The sequence below is a fragment of the Nuphar pumila genome, chromosome 1, assembly GCF_984573655.1.
Source record: "Nuphar pumila chromosome 1, dmNupPumi1.hap1.1, whole genome shotgun sequence".
Taxonomy (NCBI): Eukaryota; Viridiplantae; Streptophyta; class Magnoliopsida; order Nymphaeales; family Nymphaeaceae; genus Nuphar; species Nuphar pumila.
The window spans coordinates 81,451,252-81,476,694 of record NC_143249.1 but is presented as its reverse complement, the minus strand read 5'-3'; positions in this window follow the sequence as shown (position 1 = coordinate 81,476,694).

Genomic DNA, 25,443 nt, shown 5'->3' with positions numbered 1-25,443 from the left:
GGAAAATCATGATTTTGAACTTGGGAAACACTTTGAAATCTCATCTGAAAATTCAGAGTTCTGAGAAAATCAAATCCTGAGAAAGACTTAGAAATTCTTGGGAAAATCAATTTTTCTGAAATTGAAATTGGAAAATGAATTTGAAAATAATGTAAATTGGATGAATGGATATGAATTTGTAAGATATTTCATTGAGGAATTGGGAAATCCTTTTGAAATTTTGAGAAATGCAGTGCATTTTGAAGTTAGCCTAAGAGTGTAGGCTGAATGTGTCTAATATGAAGATCATAAATCTGGGTTTTCTTCGCATTCTGACTATGGCCATAAATACGAATTCCACCAAATTTATAAACTCCATAATAGCTTGTGCACGTACCATTCGTGTCAACCATAGTGGATTTGGAAAATATGTGCATATGCATCATATATCAGATATTAAAAATTTGCAGGAATTAAACTATATGCAATGCAGTCCTATTCTAAGCTAAAAAGTAACTCTTATTCCAAATTATTACATTTGATATTACATTGAATTGAAATAAAAGAAAATAGTTAAGTCTTCTTATTGGATGTTCCTGCAAAAGTAGAAAACATGTTAGCACAAAAATGTAGGTTTTTCTGAATTTATCCGTAAATATTAGAAATTATCGGATATTATTCAGATATAAACCCAGAATCATAGCCCCTTTGATATAAACATGAGAAATATTGAATAAATTTCAAAAATAAACTTGGAAATTCGAAATTGAGGTAAAAATGACCAAAATGCCCCTAATGAGCTTGAAATCAAGGTTTTCTGAAAGAATTTTTGTAAAATTTGGAATTTTGAAAATCAAATGAAATAAATCAAACACAATATGATGAAATATGATGATATGCATGAAAATTTAAAAAATTAAAGTTTGGAATTTCTAAATTGAGGTCAAAATGACCAAAATACCCCTGATAACAAGACTATGGCCTTAAAACCAGGGTTTTCTGAAATAAATTTTGCAAAAATGAGAAATTGAAATGCAAATGACATTGAAATTAACTCTAGTATGATATGACATGCTTATTTACATGATAAAAACCTTAAAATGTCAAAAATATCATAAATTATCAAATTTAACTTGATTTTCATGTGATTTTCGCTTCTGAATTTAAAGATAAACTAACATGCAAAGCAAATTAACTTATATTTGAGCCAAATTTTGCATGGACACTTAGACTAACCATAGGAACAGAATAGAATCCGAAAATATATATTTTTGGTATTTTTAAATATAGAAATTCAAATAAAAACCCTAAATTTTGTGATTTTTGCATGAAATACTAATTCTAAATTGGATTTTGGACACTAAACTTCCATAAAAATTTCCCAAATTTTATGGGGTGACAGAGGACAGTAAGGCAAGGATTTTTTACTTTTATACATTTTGGTTTTGACCTCTGGTCGGAGCTGAACAACTCTGGCAAGTCGGATCGGAATCCGGCAACTCTAGGATTTAGGGCAAACAGACAGGTTTCAGGAGAAAATGTGGGAAAAAATATCAGACAGATGGAAAAGTGGCTGAACTTCTGGGAACATGTCCCTGACAAATATAGAAAGTTTTCCTCTTTTTTCAGCATTGGTATTTGAGTTATGGTTTGGGCTGTGCCAGAAGATTATCAGAGGTTTGAATCTCTGAAATTCTCATGCATGAGAATCTGTCAGATAGAAAAGATAATTTTGGGAAAAATACTTGGACAATCCAAAAAATTCCCAAATTTTGGGAAATGATAGGGGAAAAGATTAGAAACAACTTTAATGTTGAAAGTTTTGACAGAAGACTTATGGATTGAACGGACACAGCATATTAGGGTCGGTCTATACCTTGACAAGGAAAAATCGAGGTTTTCCTAGGGGTCTGGGAAAATCGATTTTTATCAGAACATAATTCTACTGGAAAAAATCTAAAAATTTACTAGGAAATAATAGGTTCCTACAGGCACTCATGGTATGTTTTTGAGGAAGATTTGGATCGTCCATCTTGGAGATCTTGGATGTTCTTGTCTGCTAAAACTGGACTTGAAATTTTGGGAGGGTTCAAAACCCAATTTAGGTGTTTATTTTTTTAATGGAGTTATAAAATCCGAATGGATTCAAGTTTTTGGCATGATGTCACAGATAGATAAATCTAGATACACTAAATTTTCTAGGATTTATAAATGAAAACACTTAAATAAAACAGCAACTAGACTTTACACATAAATGAACACCTATGAATTCTAAATTATATACCGGTAAAAACTATGTAAAATGAATACAAAATCAAGAAACTAACCTAAATGCAGCATGAAAATACATGAAATATGAAAATAAAATGAAAACCAACAGGGGGTATAATTCATTTTGATATTAGTCATTACAAGGAGAGATCTGATCCATTCATTTGGATGGATCTCTTTCTTTGTGTAGCATCATCATGAATAAGCAAGGTTTAACATTTTATTGTATATATATACATATTTTTTTACTTTTTTTTTTACATTAAAATCATCTTTCTAAACAAAATATCAATGAAGTTGGACAAAACAGATAACAAAAATAACAAAAAGAGATGATGGAACCTATTGGCTTACCTTGGATTCACACTTGCACTGACGGAAAAGGTAGTAATGGAAGTTGCCTTGTTTGGTGGAGGCTTCAATGGAGAAGCTTTGGAGGGGCAACAACAGTTTGGTTGCCTTGAAGGTGGAGGAGAAGCTACTGGACTGCTGTTGGACGTCGGATAGCTATGATGGAGCTGGAACCGTGGAGAATGAAGTGATGGTTGGAGAAGGAGTTACAACAGGAGGCTGCAGTTGAAGGTGCTCTTGAGATGGTGGTTGGAAGATGTTATAGTGTCTGCTGAAGGAGTTGTTTGTGGCTGCCAGAGGTGCTGCTGTGGCTGAAGCCACTAAGGGACCAAGAGAGAGAGAGAGAGAGAGAGAGGTCTACATGAATCCTTAGCCTCTTTTTTTTTTTGGTTTTTAACTTAGGGCCAAATAAAATTTCTTTCCTAAGTTTCTAATGGAAATAAAAATTAGTGAGATGGAAGAAGAGAGGATTCAATGCATACGTACATGGGCTGGAGAATAGGGAAAGGAAGGAAGGAAGGAAAGGGAAGAAGGAAAAAGGAAAGAAAAGGAAGAAAAGAAAGGAAAGAGGAACAAGAAAGGAAAAGGAAAGAAAAGGGGAAGAAAGAAGAGGGAAAGGAAGAGAAGAAGGGGGCTGGAGAGGTCTATGTGAATGGGAAAGGAGAGGGAAGAAAAGAAGAAGAAAAAAAAGAAAAGAAAAGGAAAAGGAAAGAAAGAAGAAGAAGAAAGGGGAGAAGAAGAAAAGGAAAAGGAAAGAAAGAAGAAGAAGAAAGGGGAGAAGAAGAAAAGGAAAAGGAAAGAAAAAAAGAAGAAGAAGAAGAAAATGGGGAAGGAAAAAGGAAAGAAAGGGAAGAAGAGAGGGGGCTGGTCGACCCCCTTGTGGGTCCCACCTCCTCTCATAAAAAAAAATAATAATAAAAAAAAACGAAATAAATAAAAAAGAAAAGGAGAAGATAAAATCCTTTTTTTTTATTAGAATGAGAATAAAGGAGCCATCTTAGAGTGGGCGCTCTTTCCCAATTTGAAATTTATTTTGATATTCATAGGGGTAGAATGGTCTTTTTAGAAAATTTTTGGACGAAACGAGCTATTTTTGGTAGTTTTTGAAATGAGCTCGGATTTTGAAGTTCAATACCCCGTTGCAAAGCAAATCCAGCATAGAATTTAAAAAATTGAGTTTGAAATAAATCTAGATTGTTTTTCTTGAGAAAATATTTCCAAATTTAGATTCTCGAGGGGTAAAAATGTCAATTTTGGAAACCCAGGGTTTGAAATTGATTTATGAAAACTTTTAAAACTCAATCTGGATTGAAATTTATAAAACTGGATTTCTGGACTTCGAAAATGGAATGAAATGTGATGAAATGTTATAAAATGCTGAGTAATGATATGAAATGATGAGAAATGACATGAAATGCTATGCGAAATGCAGACCTTGAATGAAGAATTTTGGATGTTAGACTCCGATTGATACATGTACCAGTTCAAAAAGTGTTAAAATTGATAAAATTTGCAAAATGATTCAAGAAATGGTTTTCGGATTCTACCGAGCTAGAGTGACACTGAAAATAAGGGTGTGAGCTGGATTGAACTGAAATGAACTGGATTGAACTGGGTTTTAGAGTTTCAGAACCCAACTAGACTGACAAGACATTGACTCAACTGAACTCTCCTACTAAATTTTCAAGAAAAGCTGTCATTTTTAGAGAAATGGTAAGAAATGGTCACTGGAGTAAAGTGACCTGCAAATCTGAGCTGGGTTTGAGCTAAAATAAAGATCAGTAATACTAACATGAACTAAAATTGAAGCTCGAACACTAGCTCAATCGACCGGACTCAGCTCAATTTCAGCTGAAAGAGCTGAAACGGGCTCCTGGATACTTAAAAATGGTTTTGAACTGAAACTGGAGCACTTGAACTCCTGGTGAGCTCAAGTTAGACTCTGGGAATATGACTAACTGGGAATGACTGACTCGGAGACAATTGGCTTGGATTTGAGTGAGAAATGAGCTTATTTCTCACTGTGAGCTCAGATGAGCTTGAAATGACTGATATTTTAACTGTTCTGAACTGACCAATGAGCCTGGTTGACTCCAACTGACTAGGGTTCGGGATGACCTATTGGTAAAATTGTAATTTTTCTAATGAAAATGGGTAAAGTGGTGATTTTCTGAAACAGACTCGGGGTTTGACTCCTACACTGACCTAACAGGGTTGGCACTGCATGAGAAGGGTTGTTTGAGAATGGATGAGGAAAATTTGGGGTGTTTACACTGCTACAACTTGCACAATGAGCATGAGACATTAGTTTGAGCAAGGGGCGAAGAAGGGAAGATGTGAAAGAAGGGAAGATGTGAAAGAAGGGAAATGGGAGAAGAAGGGACGACGACTTCCATGGAGGTGCTTGGAAGCCATACACGACCGTGAAGGGTGAAGAAGAGGGGCGTAGGATGGCTAGGAGAGAAGAGGGAAGAGGAAGAATCGGGTGTGGGGGCACAATTCCCAAGCAAGAGACGACCTCCATTAGGGCGTCTCTTTGTTTTTATACAAAGATCTTTGTAAACACCCCAAATTTTCACTCACTTCCTCGACATTTCCACCAACCGTCGTGAACCATCCCTTAAGATCACTAGAGGGCAAAATGGTCATTTTCTAAGCTTGGACCTCGCAGGAGTCCAGATGTCACTACCGATTTCCAAAATATCTCTATTTAGGCTCAGAATCATTGCCGTTCACAAAATCTCAAAGTCTTATTCACATCAAGAGATTGAAATCTCCAGTTCTCCATGCAGTACGAAACCCCACGGGACATGTCATTGCATATTATCGCATGAGCATTTCATATCACTTCACGGCACAGCATGTCATTTCAAGGTCCAGAACTCTTGATTTTCAAAGCTTTCAATCCATATTCAAGTTTGAACTCTTTCAAAGTTGATTTAAAATCCCTGGGTTTTCAAAGTTGCCAATTTCTCTCATTTTAACCCTCAGGACCCTGAATTTCAAAATATTTTCTCAGAAAAACGATCTGGATAGTTTTCAATATGGATTTTCAAATTTTATCAAATGGATTGGATCTGCCAAAAGAAGGGGACGAAGCTTCAAATTTTATAAAACCTCCTTACTTTATCAGCGATTTCAATATCAATTTACAAAATTGCCTTGAAGGGCCACCTTTCTTTCCTTTCACCATTAGGCCAAATTTTATTTCTTATTTGCCAGTTAATCTAGGTTTTATGAAAATTCCAAAATGAAGGTTTCACTTTTTGCTTTTTAATAAGTAGTGACATGCGGTCCACCCTAAGGTGGCGCCATCTGATGTCTCCTTATTTCCTGCAGCCATGTGGTAATGTGGGGCCACCTTGAGGTGGCACCACATGTGCCTTTCTTCAGAAAAGTTGAAATTCAAAAATCCCAAAAATATAGGAGCCTTGTCCCTGAGGTGGCTCCATTTGGTGCTTCATCTCTCTTGCCACGTGGCAGTATGGGGGCCACCCAGACATGGCGCCACCCTTTTCTCTCTCCTTCCACCCTCTGCCATGTGGCATTCTCTCTCCTTTTCATTCGTTGCGATTTGGCAATGTGGAGTCACCCTAAGGTGACACCACATGTCCTTTCTGTGTCATCCCCAGCAATTGCCATGTGTCTCCCCTATTTCTTTCTCTTTTATTTCTCTGCCATGTGTCAGTGTGGGGTCACTCTGAGGTGACACCACATGTCCTCCTCCTTGCACCTCTATTAGTTGCCACTTGTCCTCCCTACATCTTTCTCTTTTTACCTTCTGACATGTGTCAATGTGGGGCCTCTTTAAGGAGACGCCACATGTCTTCAGTCTTCTTCTTTATCTCATGCCACGTGTCACATGGCCACCCCCTTGTTTTCTCTCTCACTTGCCACATGGCAATGTGGGGGCTACCCTGAGGTGGCGCCACATGGCCATCCTCCATTCCTCCAGAATCCACCAAGTTTGAATTCCAAATGAGTCTAGAGGTGGCACCATCTGGGATGCTCTTTCCTGCAGTTGACACTTGTCAGTGTGGAGCCACCAGGAGGTGGTGCCACGTGTCCACCTCTTCTTCTTCCAGAGCCAACAAATGTTTGAATTCGAAACCATCCAAAAAAGCAAAATCGCCCCCCTTGAGGTGGCGCCATCTCTGGAAAAGCTCTCCTCAAAAATAGTTCTGCAGCTTGATTTTAGGAAAAAGCAGAAACCAAATTTTAAAATACCTCTGAAGTGGCACAAATCTAGAATTTTTCTCCTTAATTTTTATTTTATTTACTTTACAAAATAACAAAGTGGGCCCACACATAGGTGGCGCCACACTAGAGCTCCCTGCAGAGAAAATCAAGCAAACTTTATTTCAAAAATTTTCAAATCCCGCTGAGGTGGAAAATTTACAAAAATTCAATTTATTTTTATTTCAAAAAATCCAAAGTAGCATCCTCTGAGATGGCGCCACATGGAGGGTCCAGATAACCTCCTCTTTGAATTTCAAAACACTCCAAAAAGTTACAAATACCAGAGCCCATGCCCAGTCTAGGGGCTTCTCTTTTTTTGGACCTGAACTTCAACTTAATTTTTTTCCTTTCCTCCTCTGAATTCACGCCCCCCTTTGGCCCCTCTGGGACATTACCTCGAAGTACCTACCTAGCTCACACCACTCCAAGCCTGACCTAGGAGCAGAGGTCGACTTCCACGTGCATTCCAAATCTTGGTTCGAGAAGCAGAAAAAGCCACCCGTAGCCGCCCGTCTCCGAAGCTTCCAAACATCAGAAGAACACAAGGTGGGTCCCATTTGAGCTGATTCTACTGAAATAAGGTTCTTATTTTAATTCACATACTGAAAGTCGTGTGCAATCATGCGGATTGGTCGTTTCAAAGAAAGAGTTTGTCCGGATGATGGATCAAATCATTCCCATAAAATGACACATATTAAGTATGATCATGCTTCCTTGATGATTTTTCAGCATTAATTAGCTTTAATTCATATTTTATTTCGTAAATTTAGCGTATTTTAGAAGTTAATTAGGTTGTATTTAGTGTTTATTTCAATCCTGTTTAGTTTCTGTTTGTCTCTATTTTTAGCAGTCAGTCCACACATTGCTTTATGTTTTTATTTTCCTCCAAAAATACCAAAAAAATCACATTGTGGGCGGATAGCTGTCCCTGATATTTTGCAAAAAAATCAGAGTCGTTTGAGTTCATTTACTGCATTCAAAGTTCAAAATGCCAAGTTGGGTTTTAAGACCCAGGAAACGTTAATGAGGTTGGGTCTCAACTTGTAAAATCAAAATCTCCCTAGTGGGAGATCTGATTCCTGATCCGAAAGATGCTATAGACTTAGGATTGAGTCTAGTTTGTAATCTAATTTTATCAGATTTTTATAATTTTTTTGATACCTGTCAAAAATCTGAGACCCGATGCCATGTGTCAAAGCCCAATATGAACTACTGAGACTCTGGGTCGACTTGAGTCGATTGGTCCTCTCTGGGTATAACTCCAAATTTGGATCTATAAAATAAGAACTTCATGCTCTAAGTGTCCAATGTTTGATTTTGAATTTTTGTAATTTTTATAATGGTCTGCATATCATTTTTGTAATTTTAATGTTAGACTGTCGTTTGGACATTTATATCAGTCTTTCTGAATTATGCATTTATCATCGTATTTTTATTTTTTTGTCAGTAGATCAAATGCCAAAACTGTGAACATGAAAGTTGTTTGTGTATGTGTTTGGAGTATCCCCTTAAAATTTCAGGAATGTTGATGGCCGATTTTTATGTGTTGTTTATTTCTATAGCAATTTCTGTTAATTCTAGGTCTATCAGAAATAAATCTCTGCTACTGAATTTGTCATAGGTCAAATCCCATGGATGTAAAATCCAAAGTTGTTCATTTTTATGTTTTCCATCACCCTGTATAATATTAAGCATTTCTATGGTGGACTGCTCCGATATTGTGTAAAATACCGAAGTTGGCTTGCGCCCACAGGCGAAATTTGCTTATTTTAGAGTTTTATTTGAAATTTGGCACATAGGTCATACCATTGCATGCATTTTAACATTCTATACTGTTACTAAAGATAAAGGGATGCTCTTTGTCGAATTTGTTATATTTTAAAGATCATTTGATATTCGAATTAACCATATCATCCAAACAAGGCTCCCGCGGATCCAGATCCAGGTGAAAAACAAGCGAATTTTACCATTTTAGCCAAATATCCGATATTATTTCTAATTTTTCAGCCCCATCATGTTTAGCAGCATGACATCATGTCTCATCATGCATTTCATCATCATTTGGTTCAATTTAAATTTCAAAAATCTTAAATTTCATCAAAATTCCTTCGAAAACCCTGATTTCAAAAGATATAACCTCAATATTAGGGGTATTTGGGTTATTTTGACCATTATTCCGAATTTCAAATCCTTATTACCCTATTTTTCTTATATTTTCATAATTTCCAAAACATAATCATATCAAAGAAGTATTAGAATGGGTTTATGTCTGGATAAATCCAATAATTTCAGGATATTATTGGAAAATCTTGGAAAAACCCACATATTTGAGCTAACCCCATTTCAAGCTTGGTAGGGACATTCAAAGGAAGGAGCTGGAGTCTATCATAAATCTGCAATTTTCTTTCTTTTCTTCCATTCTATTTAATGATGTAATGTAACTTTGGAATAAGTGATTTAATTTTCTGCTTAGTTTAGGAAGCATTGCATATAGAAGTGCATTTAATATTATTTATCTTGTAATTCATGCATTTTATTTAGAAAATCACTGTGGATGAACACGAATGGCACGTGCACCAACTCTTAGGGAGTTGATGAACTTGGTGGAGTCCATATTTACGGCCCTAGTCAGAATATGGATGAGACCCAGATTCAGCATCTTCCTACCAGTCACACCGAGCCTACACTCTTAAGCTATCTTCTAAAATTCACTGCATATCTTTAATTTTTGCAAAATATTTTAGAATTAACTAAGTAAATTATAAGCATATTTACGGCCATAGTCGGAATATGTGGTAATCTTGCCTTAGTTTAATTTTAAAATTGCATATTTTCCTGAAAGAGATGTTTTCATAAAAAGTGCATTCATTCATTCAATTTGCATCATGGAATTATGTGCATTTCTTATGCTTTTCTCAAGAAAATTTCATTTCAAGGAAATTGATTCCTCAAGGATGCTCTGAAAACTTTTCAAAGTTTGTCTTTCTCAAGCTAACTTCAAATTCGATTTTCCCAGAAAGTATTTCTTTCTTAGAATTCATTTTCAATTACTCATTTGAAGTTTTCCTTCATTTTCCAGAGTCAAAATCGATTTCCAATTTCTCAAGTCTAGGATTCCCAGAATTTTAATTTCCTAGGATTTGATTTCTCTCTCAAAAGAGTTTTCCTATGAATTTTCAATCATTTCCCAATGAAAATTTTCAAAGTTGGAGTTTTTCTGACAAACATTTTTCCTTCAAATGTTTGCCTTTTCTCAAGAATTCTTTCCATTTTCCAAGGATTTTCATCCATTCATGATTTTCCCAACTCTTTATAAATTTTCTTAAGATTTTAAATCCTTTCATCAGGGTTTTATTGAGAAATTGATGTCCATCTTTTGCCTTAGAAATACTTTTCCTACTCCAAATCATTTTCTAAGCATACATCATATTTTCCACCCTACATTTTATAAAGTTTCATAGCACATGCCTGAATTTTCTATGCATTTAGGATAGAACACGATTTTTATAATTTAGCTAAGTCAAGCACACATTTGGTCCTTGGTTCGATTACCCCTGGTAAAGGCGCCAGGAACGGTCAAACCTCGTACCAACAGGTCGAGTCCCATTATTCTAAATTTTTCCGCTATTTTCAAAACGAAGGCGAGTATTTCAAAACAATTTTCAAACTCTGGTCAAGTTTGACTCGCGGAAACGTTTCACCTCTCTCCCGCAGGGAAGGCAAATTTTTTTGCGACGATAACAGGTTTGGCGACCGAGATGGGACCTTTCCTTGTCTGATCAAAAGTGTGCTTGACTTAGTTCAATTATCAAAATTGTGTTCTCAAAATGTCAGCTCTTTTGCTTTCTGATTTCATGCGAACTTAGGAGCCTAGATTCTGACCTAGCTGACATTGATTGCATATAGCTTAGTCATGGTTTGGTAGGACTATATTGAGGAGATACTTTCATGCTCACATAGACTTAGGTCTAAACACAACTCTCCTCAATTTAGGATCTGAATGCAAACAATGTATGCTTCTTCAAAAGTTTTCAAAAACCTATCTCTCTAGGACTTAGAGCCTTCTATTTCTTGCATGTGCTCATTTTTTCAATCCCCCTTACCTATCTTTACCCGGTCTTCACGTTGGTGGGCTCTCTTCCAGAACCCTAGTTCGGGATAGAGCCTCACAACTGGACCACCTATTTGGGTTGACGCCCCCTACCATGTACTAAGGGCCACAGTCCGAAGTATATCGATAGGCACTCAAGGATGTTGGGAAACTCAAGCCTAGAACCAAAGTTGAAATTTTAAGCCACGTACTTCGGGTCTCAACTCGAGTATATCGGCATAATTGGATTGGACAAAGATGATCTGAACCTAGAGTTAGGATTAGGGTCCTACAGCTGCTTTTCAAAATGATGCATCTAGAGTCAGCCTTTTAAGGAGTGTTATATGTGCATATTTCTGTGCAGGATATGATTGTATGTACTTTATCTTTCTTAATTCCTCATATTTTCCATTTTCTTCCAAACTTGTATGTGCATAAATGTCTGTGTGGCCGAGCTTAGTGGCAAAGAAAAACACACCAAATTTTGGGCTATACATAAAAAATGCCCCAGTTAGAAGGACTGGGTGTGAAGGTATTAGCCCTGATGAAGATGGTAGATATGAAGTGGAGAATGAAGAGGAAAAGATTCATTCTATGGCAGTGAAGTTCAGGTTTTTGCCCTTAACCTGGATGGGACAGAAAATGCCTCATATGGGACGAGGCTCAGGTTTAACCCTTGACCTGATTGGGGAATGAAATACCTCATCAAAATGAGGCTCAGGTTTGTACCCTTAACCTGATTGGGCGGAAAATGAAATACCTCATCAAAGGAGGCTCAGGTTTATACCCTTAACCTGATCGGGCAGAAAATGAAATACCTCATCAAATGAGGCTCAGGTTTGTACCCTTAACCTGATCGGGCGGAAAATGAAATACCTCATCAAAATGAGGCTCAGGTTTGTACCCTTAACCTGATCGGGCAGAAAATAAAATACATCATCAAAATGAGGCTCAGGTTTGTACCCTTAACCTGATCAGGTAGAAAAAGAATGAAATCCTCGAAGGAAGAGACCATGATGGAACCTTTGAATTTTGCACAATAAATCCGATAGGGGTTTTGCAAAAGGAAGAAAAATGGGGTCCCTAAAGCTTGAAAAGGGATTGATTTTGGGTGCCTCATTTCTGAGACTAAATCAGCTTTTAAAATTGTCTTTTGCGATAAAATGATTGGGGGTTTGACCTCGAACCAAAATTGAACTGTCTATGGTGGGACAGTGGGGACACAGGAAAGTGTGCGAATCTGAGAGCTTGTGCGCTTATATTATAAAAAAAGGGAAGGAATCTTGAAAAATCCCATAATCAAGTCCTAAAGAGGGATTGAAATGGTGTCAGGATGTATCAAAAACGGACATCAAGCTCTCACTCCACTTCAGGATAGCTAGAAAATATTGTCAAAATGTTACAAATTTTGTTGTTGACTCAAGATAGTTGAAAATGAGGCATATTGTTGCAAAAATATTCCTTCTTTTCTACCCGAAGTATTACCTCCAAACGGGATTGACTTCATATAATCAAGATTTGGAATTCAAATTGCTTGCAATTGACCTTCTTCAAGGAAGCTATCAATTTCCTTGATATGAACAAGAAAGAATTAATATTATGAAAGCAATTGTTGAAAGAATATTGATAATAGAATTTTACAAAATCAAAGAAGATTCTTGGAAGACTCGGCAGTTTGATATCCTGGGATGCTTCTCTCATGATGACCTTTCTGCACTCTTTTGAGCTCTTTTAGGTTTCGGGAGAGTTTATTACATCATCCTTTATTTTGGAGATGTCCTGACTTTTCTCTCCTTTTTCCTCTCTCTCTTTTTTTTTTGGAAGGGTACGTCACAAACTCCTTCAACTTCGAGATGTTCTGATCCTTCTTTGCCTCAGGGATTATATTAATGATATTGGCTCATTGGTTGAAGATCTCTTGATGATAGCGGAAATTAAATATCTTTTAGGGTTTGTTGGGAGGTTCATCGCATTCGCCTTCATCTTGACAATGATTTGAACTTTCCCTGGAAGGATCCATCACAAACTCCTTCATCTTGGAGATGATTTGAATCTTCTTTGGCCCCGGGGGTCTAACTCGCCTAATTCGTCTTCATCTTGACGACAATTGAGAGATCCCTTTTGCAGATATTTAATTGCAGCTTAGGTGATTTGAGAAGACAGGGCTTGGGTGAATTCTCTCTTTTCTAGCGCTCAGGATATTTCCACTGCCTCATTTTTATAAGAATGGTCTTTAAAGATGTGCCATAACTGCGATCAATATCAATCATTTATGGCTTTGTAATAACATTGAATTTTCTTTGTTGGCCATATCGAGGGTTTATCCTTCATCCTTTTGGTTGGCCAATAGAAAGAATTTGAATTTTTGAATCTTTCTTCGCAAAAGCTTTGCCTTTTTTAAAGTAATGCTGAAGGTATTCGGAGGTAAAGATTTGTGCAATATAGATTTTGAAATCAACAAATAATTGATGAACAATTTGGCAAAATGTTCTTGAAATCCTTGGTGAAAGAGAGCATTTGAAGTCCGACATTAATGCATCTGTGACAAAAATGATCCTCTCCTTTCCCCAAAGGAGAAGATTCAGGCTTAGCCCTTACCTGAATGGGAAATGAAAATTACTCCTCTCTTCCTTGAAGAGGAGGTGTTTGCAAAATGAACTTTCGAAGAGAAATTGAGCTTTCGTCAAAGCTCCCTAATATTAGGCTTTTCTTATGGAAAGGGAGCCGATAGTAGTGAGGTCGGTAGATTGGGTCATGAAGGAATGAGTCTATCACACTCTTCCTGAAAAGAGGGTCCTCCATGACGAAATGGCCTAGTATGAAAATTGGGGGGTTACAAGGAAAGCGAGCCTCCGTCGAGGCTCTCCCTGGAACAATGGTTGTGTGAAATTGGGTTGTTGTTTTGCAAACGGTTCACGACGACATGAGTCCCTTCAAACTCTTCTTGAAAAAGGGGCTAAGTGAACGAATTGAATAGCATGCGAGAAGAACGAGCTCCCTTGAACTCTCCTTAAAAAGGGTCTCTCACAAGAGAAAATGATTGAAATTTGGATATTGGGCCAATAGGTGAAATGAATACGACCATGATTGGCAAAGGTGACCCGCAGGTCAAAAAATGATTGAGATAAAATTGGTAACCCAAAGGTTTGAAATTGGATGACCTAACGGTCGAAATTGAGAATTGGTTGACCCAAAGGTCGAAATTGTGTGACCCGGAGGTCAAAATTAGGTGACCAGAAGGTCGAAATTGGAAATTGAAATTTGGAAATTTGGAAATTGGAAATTGAAAATTGGAAATTGGAAATTGAGAATTGGAGATTGAAAATTGGAAATTGAGAATTGGAGATTGAAAATTGGAAATTGGGTGACCCGAAGGTCAAATTTGAGAAATTGACTGACCTTGAGGATCGAGGTTGATTATTGAATTTTGATGAGAGTTCAAAGGTGGCTGAACCTAAGAGATCAACTAACGTGACCAGTGGGCAAGATACTAACGTGAGGGTTAGATTTTGGAAGAATACCAGATTTTGGAAAACAAGTATTCTAAAAAAGAACCAACACAAAGCTGAGTTTGGGAAAGAAAACTCGAGTCAGAACTCGAATCGATAAAGGAATGAGTTCATGAGTCGGAACCCAGATCAACAAAGGAGAATAAAGAGCTCGAGTTAGAGCTCTAATAAAGTAAAGAGATTGCGAGTCGGAACTCGGATCAACAAAGGAGAATAAAGAGCTCGAGTAAAGTAAAGAGATCGTGAGTCGGAACTCGGATCAACAAAGGAGAATAAAGAGCTCGAGTAAAGTAAAGAGATCGCGAGTCGGAATTCGGATCAACAATGGAGAATAATGAGCTCGAGTCAGAGCTCGAATAAAGTAAAGAGATCGCGAGTCGTAACCCAGATCAACAAAGGAAAAATAATTTGAAGGAAAACCCGAGTCGGAACTTGGATCTTCAAAGGAAAATATAATTTTGACAGAAAACCCGAGTCAGAACTCGGATCTTCAAAGAAAAAAATAACTTTAGGGAAACCTGAGTCGGAACTCGGTTTTTTAAAGGAAAATAATTTGAAGGAAAACCCGAGTCGGAACTCGGATCTTTAACAACAACAACTACTACGCCTTCATCCCAAAACAATTGGGGTCGACGATATGAACCAAAAAAGAAAATCATTCTGGATCTTCCACATGAATCCTTCTCCTCCAATCATTTCTATCCAATGCCATGTCCTCAGTGAGGTTCAAAGCATTCATATCCTTTCCTATCATCTCCATCCAAGTCTTCCTAGGCCTACCCTGACTTCTTTTAACTAATATATTTTCCCATTTCTCCATCCTTCTAACTAGAGAATCAATAGGCCTTCGCCGAATATGTCTAAACCACCATAAACGATTCTCTCTCATCTTGTTTTCAATGGGTGCAACACCTACCTTCTTATGTATCTCCTTGTTCTGAATCTTATCTTTTATTGTATTTCCACACATCCATCTAAGCATACGCATCTCAGCTACACTCATTTTTTGAATATGATGTCTCTTGGCAGCCCAACATTTTGTACCATATAGTAAAGCGGTCCTAATAGTCATCCTATAAAACTTTCCCTTCAACCGCAATGGCATTCTATGATCGCACAACACTCCAGTTGCTCTTTTTCATTTCATCCACCCAACCTTTATCCTATGATTTACATCTCCATCAATTTCTCCATACTTTTGAATGATAGATCCCAAATATTTGAAACAATCATCCACCGGTATTTCTTGCTCACCAAGCTTCACTACACTCCCATCACTACTTCGTTGCTTACTAAACCGACATTCCATATATTTTATCTTATTCTTACTCAACTTAAAACCTCTTGCTTCCAATGTCTGTCTCCATAATTCTAACTTAGCATTAACCCCAGCTCTAGACTCATCAATCACAACAATATCATCAGCAAACAACATACACCATGGTACATTTTCTTGAATTGATCTCGTAAGCTCATCCACCATTATAGCAAATAGGAAAGGGCTTAAAGCAGATCCTTGATGTAACCCAACCGTTTTAGGAAAATTGGTTGTCACCCCTCCATAAGTGCAGACATTGGTTACTACTCCTTCATACATATCTTAAATTATACTAATGTACTTGAGAGAAACACTTTTCTTCATCATTGTCCACCAGAGAACGTCCCTAGGTACTCTATCGTATGCCTTCTCCAAATCAATAAAAATCATATGCAAATCTTTGTTCCTCTCTCTATATCTCTCAATAAGTTGTCTAAGAAGATGTATAGCTTCCATAGTTGATCTTCTAGTCATAAAACCAAATTGATTCTCCGATATCATGACAACCTTCCTCAACCTAGACTCAATCACCCTCTCCCAAAGTTTCATAGTATGACTCATGAGTTTTATACCACGATAGTTTATGCAATCTTGTATATCACCCTTATTCTTATAGAGAGGCACCAAAGTACTATTCCTCCACTCATTAGGCATCTTATTTGTCCACCAAATCTTGTTAAAAAAATTAATCAACCATTCTAAACCTTTCTCTCCCAAACATTTCCAAGCCTCGATAGGTATACCATCTGGGCCAATTGCCCTTCTTGATTTCATTTTATTCAAAGCCTCTGCAATTTCTTTCTTTTGAATCATGCGCATGAAGTCACGATTCATCTCATGAAAAGGAATGGAGAAGTCTCCAAGATCCTGAGCATGACTTCCATCAAATAGCTTATCAAAATAATCTTTCCATCTCTCCTTAATCTCCTTATCTTTGACTAAAACCCTTTGCGTTTCATCTTTGATACATCTAATCATACCCAGATCCCTTGATTTTCTATCTCTCATCTTTGCAAGCCTATAAATATCCTTCTCGCCCTCTTTGGTATCCAACTTGTCATAAACCTCCTTATATACCTTATCCATCGTGTTTCGAACTCGGATTTTCAAATAAAAAAAAATAATCTGAAGGAAAACCCGAGTCAAAACTCGGCTCTTCAAAGAAAAAAAAATAATTTAAGGGAAACCTGAGTCGGAACGTGGTTTTTTAAAGGAAAATAATTTGAAGGAAAACCTGAATCGGAACTCGGATCTTCAAAGAAAAAAAAATAATATGAAGGAAAACCTGAGTCGGAACTCAGCTCTTCAAAGAAAAAAATTAATTTAAGGGAAACCCGAGTCGGAACTCAGTTTTTTAAAGAAAAATAATGTGAAGGAAAACCCGAATCGGAACTCAGATTTTCAAAAAAAAAATAATTTGAAGGAAAACCCGAGTCAGAACTCGGATCTTCAAAGGAAAAAAATAATCTGAAGGAAAACCCGAGTCGAAACTCGGATCTTCAAAGGAAAATATAATTTTGACGGAAAACCCGAGTCGGAACTCGGATCTTCAAAGAAAAAAATAATTTTAGGGAAACCTGAGTCGGAACTCGGATCTTCAAAAGAAAAATAATTTGAAGGAAAACACGAGTCAAAACTCGGATCTTCAAAGGGAAAAATGATTTTGACAAAAAACCCAAGTCGGAACTCGAATCTTCAAAGAAAAAAAAATAAACCAACTTGAAAGTTGGATTTTGAAAAGGAAGAAATCCGAGTCGGAACTTGAATTTCTAAAAGAAAAATGGACCAACCTGAGAGTTGGGTTTGAAAGAAAAAGAAGTCTGAATCAGAATTCAGATCTTCAAAGGAGAACTCGATTAGAGGATCAAAATTTTGTAAATCACCAGTGCGGGGACTAGATTTTGGAAAGAGGATTCTATCTAAAGAATTTTGAGGAAAAATCGACAGAGATTGTAAACTGAAGTTAGGGATTGATGATTTAGGATGAGAAATCATTCATAGTCTCAGGATTTATCCCTTATCTTGAATGGGAAATGAATTGGGTGCATAATTAATGCAAATGAAATATACATGCGAATGAAATGCGAATGAAGTGTAGATGAAAGATGAGAGATTTTATTTGATCCTGCTTGCATACAGAATGTTTGAAAACAAATTTTCAAAAGATGCCCTAGTGTAATGGGGAAGAGGGAATAAAATTTAAAGAAGGCTCTTTTGAGGAGAAACATAACGACAAAAGAAAATCAGAGTTATTAATGAGCATCCCTGTGGATTCAGGAAAATATAAAAAGACTTTTGCAAAAGAAGAAAGGCAAGCAAAAGTTTTTTAAGGAAAAATTATTTACAAGAGATATATTACATGAGAATTTGGAGAAATCATGAGAAAAAAAAAATGACACCTCGAAGTGAAAAAAAAGTTGATGATTTTATTGATGCATTAAAAGAGATGACAACTTAAAAAGGAAAAACAATTAGGACTATATTGTCCTGACAAAAAGTAAAAATGACAGAAATGAGAGGGCATTGACATTGTTATTCTTCTGAGTGATCTAGGAAAGGCTTGGTCAGGACTACAAGTTGTCCCTCTCTTTCTTCTGGCACCAAAAGCTCTTTATCGATGTAGTCCTGTATAATATTTTTTAGAACGAAGCAACGTTCAGTATCGTGCCCCATTGCACGATGGAATTTGCAGAAACAATCTTTCCATTTCCCCATGGTGATGGGAGGATCAACAATCCTTGGAAGTTTGATCATATTCTTCGTGCGCAGATATCGAAGAATTTCCTCGATTGGCTGACCTAAAGGAGTAAACTCGCGATCATAACCCCAACTATCATGTTTTATCTTCTTTAGATTGCTTAATTTCTGTTGAGTGCTGACTTTTTTGACTTCTTTCTGGGAACTGGACTGAACCTGCTTGGTTAGGGCTACTGGATGTTCTTCTTCTCTGTCTCCAACAAAGAGGTTCTTATCAATATAGTCTTGCATAATGTTTTTGAAGACGAAACAATGATCAGTGTCATGCCCTACTGCCTGATGAAATTTGCAGAACTTGTTCATGAATCTTCCTATGATGGTGGGAGGATCTGTGGCTTTTGGGAGCCTGACTAATCCCTTGATCAGCATGTATTCAAGGACTTTGTCGAGTGGCTCGTCTATAGAAATGAAATCTCGATCATTGCTCCAGTTTTCGCGCTTTGGTTTTTCTTGATTTTTGTCCTTTTGCTGAGGGCTGGATTGAAAAGGTCTATCCTGGATTTTGAAATACTTTCCCTTCCGACCCTTAGACTCTTCTAAATTGCTGCTTCGATTGCCTCTATTTCTGTTGTAGCTGGGTTTAAAACTTTTTGCGTTGTTGTAGTTGCCAATGATGCTCATAGGTATGGTGATAGATGCCTCTTCTTTAATGGGAACTTTTCTGGAATTGGCCTCAGCTTGCTCGGATAATATTTCGATCATCATTTTTTTGAACAACCGATATATAGCGGGATCGATCTCATCCTTGTTGGTCTGAGCTCCCTTTTTGGCAGACTTTATGGAATCCATTTTTTACTCACTGTTTGTAACTAATGTGTCGAAGTGGCGCGGTCTTTGATCTCGTCTAGATCACACAACCATGCCAATGCCCTCTGCAGGACAAAATGGGATGTTTAGCATGATAGAAAGAATTTTGAAGGCAACAATCTTGAGAGAAAGAAAAAAATGATGAGATCAGGTTGGCAATCTTGGAAGGAGATGACAAACAAAATTTTTGAATAAAATTTGGAAGATATACTGGAAGATATGGAAAAGTTTTTGAAGATAGACAACAAAGTTTAAAATTTCAAAATTTTGCAGGTAGGATCAGAATAAGGTTGGAAATTTGAGATCCAGTAGAACGGAAGAATGAAAAATCACCTGGAGTTTTGAAAGAAATTAAATGGTTTGGGAAAATCGTCCAGGGTTTGGAGAAAATAAGAGAAATATTTTATGAAAATGGAAAAAGAAATAAGGATATTTGAAAAATGGTCTAATATTTTGGAAGAAAATGGGAAATATGAGGAATTGAGAAAGATAAAGTACATACAATCACATCCTGCACAGACATTTGTGCACATATAGCACTCCCTAAAAGGCTGACTCTAGATGCATCATTTTGAAAAGCAACTGTAGGACCCTAATCCTAACTCTAGGTTCAGATCATCTTCGTCCAATCCAATTATGTCGATATACTTGAGTTGAGACCCAAAGTACGTGGCATAAAATTTCAACTCCGGTTCTAGGCTTGAGTTTTCCAACATCCTTGAGCGCCTACCGATATACTTCGGACTGTGGCCCTTAGTACGTGGTAGAGGGGCGTCAACCCAAATAGGTTGTCCAGTTACGAGGCTCTATCCCGAACTAGGGTTCTGGAAGAGAGCCTAGCAACGTGAAGACCAGGTAAAGATAGGTAAGGGAGTTTAGAAAAATGAGCACATGCAAGAAATAGAATGCTCTAAGTCCTAGAGAGATAGGTTTTTGAAAACTTTTGAAGAAGCATACATTGTTTGCATTGAGATCCTAAATTGAGGAGAGTTGTGTTTAGACCTAAGTCTATGTGAGCATGAAAGTATCTCCTCAATATAGTCCTACCAAACCATGCCTAAGCTATATGTAATCAATGTCAGCTAGGTCAGAATCTAGGCTCCTAAGTTCGCATGATATGAGAAAGCAAAAGAGCTGACATTTTGATAACACAATTTTGATACATAAACTAAGTCAAGCACACTTTTGATCAGACAAGGACAGGTCCCATCTCAGTCACCAAACCTGTTATCGTCGCAAAAATTTTTCCCTTCCCTACGGGAGAGAGGGGAAACGTTTTCGCGAGTCAAACTTGACCAGAGTTTGAAAATTGTTTTGAAATACTCGCCTCCGTTTTGAAAATAGCAGGAAAATTCCGAAGAATGGGACTCGACCTGTCGGTACGAGATTCGACCGTTCTTGGAGCCTTTATCAGAGGTAATCGAACCAAGGACCAAATGTATGCTTGACTTAGCTAAATTACCAAAATCGTGTTCTATCCTAAATGCACATGGAATTCAGGCATGTGCTATGAAACTTTATAAAATGTAGGGTAGAAAATATGATGTATGCTTAGAAAATGCTTTGGAGTTGGAAAAGTATTTCTAAGGCAAAAGATGTACATCGATTTCTTAATAAAACCCTGATGAAAGGATTTAAAATCTTAAGAAAATTTATAAAGAGTTGGGAAAATCATGAATGGATGAAAATCCTTGGAAAATGGAAAGAATTCTTGAGAAAAGGCAAACATTTGAAGGAAAAATGCTTGTCAGGAAAACTCCAACTTTGAAAATTTTCATTGGGAAATGATTGAAAATTCATAGGAAAACTCTTTTGAGAGAGAAATCAAATCCTAGGAAATTGAAATTCTGGGAATCCTAGACTTGAGAAATTGGAAATCGATTTTGACTCTGGAAAATGAAGGAAAACTTCAAATGAGTAATTGAAAATGAATTCTAAGAAAAAAATACTTTCTGGGAAAATTGAATTTAAAGTTAGCTTGAGAAAGACAGACTTTGAAAAGTTTTCAGAGCATCCTTGAGGAATCGATTTCCTTGAAATGAAATTTTCTTGAGAAAAGCATAAGAAATGCACATAATTCCATGATGCAAATTGAATGAATGAATGCACTTTTTATGAAAACATCTTTTTCAAGAAAATATGCAATTTTAAAATTAAACTAAGGCAAGATTACCACATATTATGACTATGGCTGTAAATATGCTTATAATTTATTTAGTTAATTCTAAAATACTTTGCAAAAATTAAAGATATGCAGTGAATTTTGGAAGATATCTTAAGAGTGTAGGCTCAGTGTGACTGGTAGGAAGATGCTGAATCTGGGTCTCGTCCATATTCCGACTAGGGCCGTAAATATGGACTCCACCGAGTTCATCAACTCCCTAAGAGTTGGTGCACGTGCCATTTGTGTTCATCCACAATGATTTTCTAAATAAAATGCATGAATCACAAGATAAATAATATTAAATGCACTTCTATATGCAATGCTTCCTAAACTAAGCAGAAAATTAAATCTCTTATTCCAAAGTTACATTACATCATTAAATAGAATGGAAGAAAAGAAAGAAAATTGCAGATTTATGATAGACTCCAGCTCCTTCCTTTGAATGTCCCTGCCAAGCTTGAAATGGGGTTAGCTCAAATATGTGGGTTTTTTCAAGATTTTTCAATAATATCCTGAAATTATTGGATTTATCCGGACATAAACCCAATCTAATACTTTCTTGATATGATTATGTTTTGGAAATCATGAAAATATAAGAAAAATAGGGTAATAAGGATTTGAAATTCAGAATAATGGTCAAAATAACCAAAATACCTCTAATATTGAGGTTATATCTTTTGAAATCAGGGTTTTTGAAGGGATTTTGATGAAATTTGAGATTTTTGAAATTTAAATTGAACCAAATGATGATGAAATGCATGATGAGACATGATGATATGTTGCTAAACATACTAGAACTGTAAAAATCAGAATTGATGTTTGAAACTTGGCCAAAATAATGAATTTTGCTTGTTTTTCGCCTAGATGAGGGTTCTGCGGGAACCTTGATTTGATGATACGATTAAACCGATCATTAAATGATTCCCAAATCATGCCAAATTCAAAGAAGGGCATCCCTCTATCCTTAGGAACAACACAGAATGATAAAATGAATGGAATGACATGGCCTAAATGCAAAATCTCAAATAAAATTCTAAAATAAGCAAGTTTCGCCTACCGGTGCGAGCCAACTACGGTATTTTGCACAATATCAGAGCAGTTCACCATAAAAATGCCTAATATTTTACAGGGTGTTGTGAAACATAAAAATGAACAACTTTTACTTTTACAGTCCTAGGATTTGACCTACAACGCCTTCGGTAGTAGAGATTTATTTCTGATAGACCTAGAATTAACAGAATTTGCTACAGAAATGGACAAAAAATAGAAATCGGCCATCAACATTCCCGAAATTTTAAGGGAATACTCCTAACACATATACAAACAACTTTTCAGTTTCAGCATTTGATCTACTAACAAAAAAATAAAAATATGATGATAAATGCATAATTTAGAAAGACTGATATAAATGTCCAAACGGTAGTCTAACATTAAAATTATAGAAATGATACGCAGACCGTTCTAAAAATTACAAAATTTTAGAATCAAATAGAGGACACTTAGAAAATGAAGTTATTATTTTAAAGATCCGAATTTGGACTTATACCCAGAGGGGACCAATCGATTCAAGTTGACCCAGAGTCTCAGAAGTTCATATTGGGCTCTGACACGTGGCATCAGGTCTCAGATTTTTGACAGGTATAATCAGAATTCAGAAAAATCTGATAAAATCAGATTAAAAACTAGACTCAATCCCGAGTCTGGAGCATCTTTTGGATCAGGAATCGAATCTCCCATGAGATAGATCCTGATTTTACAAGTTGAGACCGAACCTCATTAACGTTTCCCGGGTCTTAAAACCCGACTTGGCATTTTGAATTTTGAACAAATTAAATGAACTCAAATGACTTTGATTTTTTTTCAGAATATCAGGGACAGTTATCCGCTCACAATGTGATTTTTTGGGTATTTTTGAAGGAAAATAAAAGCATAAAATAATGTGTGGACTGACTGCTAAAAACAGAGACAAACAGAAACTAAGCAAGATTGAAATAAACACTAAATACAACCTAATTAACTTCTAAAATATGCTAAATTAACAAAATAAAATATGAATTAAATCTAATTAATGCATGAATGCTGGAAAATCATCAAGGAAGCATGATCATACTTAATATGTGTCATTTTACGGATTTTAAATCAACTTTGAAAGAGTTCAAACTCAAATTTGGATTGAAAGCTTTGAAAATCAAGAGTTCTGGACCTTGAAATGACATGTTGTGCCATGAAGTGATATGAAATGCTTATGCGATAATATGCAATGACATGTCACGGGGGATTTCATACTGCATGGAGAACTGGAGATTTCAATCTCTTGATGTGAATAAGACTTTGAGATTTTGTGACCGACGATGATTCTGAGCCTAAATAGAGATATTTTGGAAATCGGTAGTGACATCTGGACTCCTGCGAGGTCCAAGCTCAAAAAATGACCATTTTGCCCTCTAGTGATCTTAAGGGATGGTTCACGATGATTGGTGGAAATGTCGAGGAAGTGAGTGAAAATTTTGGGTGTTTACAATCTCCCTTTTTTTGGTATTTCCAAAAAGAGGATTAAAAGGTAAAATATAGCTAGGTGCCTCTTTGAAAGGGGGGTTTTAGCAATTATTTTGCACAATCGTGAATGGGACTAATATGGGTTGGATTGGGTATATTTTGGCCTAGATCCAAGGCCCAAATGGCCCTTCTGGATCCGATATATCCCGGTTTGCCCCGAGGTCCGACCCGTTTCACTAAAAATGTGATATCTCTCTCGTTTTAAGTCTAATTCAAATGAAATTCGAACCATTGCTCAATGACACCTAAATGCATCTAAGTGAGGGTTATAAACCTATAAATGATGCATTTATATAATAAAAATATATTATATTTATGAGTAATTAACGCATCATCACTTCTTTCTGATCATATGGACCTGCTCAGTATAGTGCTGCAACACAATGAGCGAGTCCAAGGTTCGTTCACCCACTTTGCCCCAATGAATTGGTGATCGGCAAAGTCGTTCATATAAGGCTTCATACGATGCCATCTCAATACTAGCATGGTGGCTATTATTGTAAGCAAATTCAGGCAACGTTAAGTGGGAGTCCCAATCACCTTTCCATTAACATACAGGCTCTTAGCATATCCTCAAGAGTCTGTATGGTTCGCTCAGATTGCCCATCAGTTTGGGGGTGAAATGCCATACTGAACTTGAGTTTCATCCCCAGGTCTCTCTGCAGCTGCTCCCAAAATTGAGAGGTGAAATTCGGGTCACGATCAGATATGATCGATATCAGCACTCCATAGAGTCTGACAATTTTCCAAACGTAGATCTCCGCCAATCTTTCTGTTGAGTATCGAGTGTTGATTGGAAAGAAATGGGCAGACTTGGTGAGTCTGTCCATAATCACCTATATTGAATCGTGTTGTCTCTTGGATCGAGGTAATCCTACGATGAAATCCATTGTAATATCCTCTTATTTCCATTCAGGAATTTTGATCTGTTGCATTTTACCGGCAGGTCATTGATGTTCGATCTTAACTTGCTGGAAGATCAAACACTTTGAGACAAATGTGGCCATATCTCTTTTCATACCCCTCCACCAGTACTTTTTCTGCAAGTATTAGAACATTTTTGTACCTCTAGGGTGGATAGTGTACTTGCTACTATGAGCTTCTAGGAGTACTTCCTCTCTTAGCTCAAGGTTATTTGAAACCCATATTCTTTCTTCCATCCATATCCATCCATCTTCTTTCAAATGGAAGAAAGTGTCATCCTTTTCAGCATGAGCTTTTAATTCCAAGTACTGTGGGTCCTTGAATTATTTGGCTATAATTTGATCAAGGATGTTGATGTGGATTGTCAAGCATGACAATCGGATTATGCCTGAATCAGCCAAAAATGGCTTCCAGTTGACGAAATCCTCCATCAACTTTCATTGTCTTGTGAGGCTGGCGAAAGTGCCAACAGTCTTGC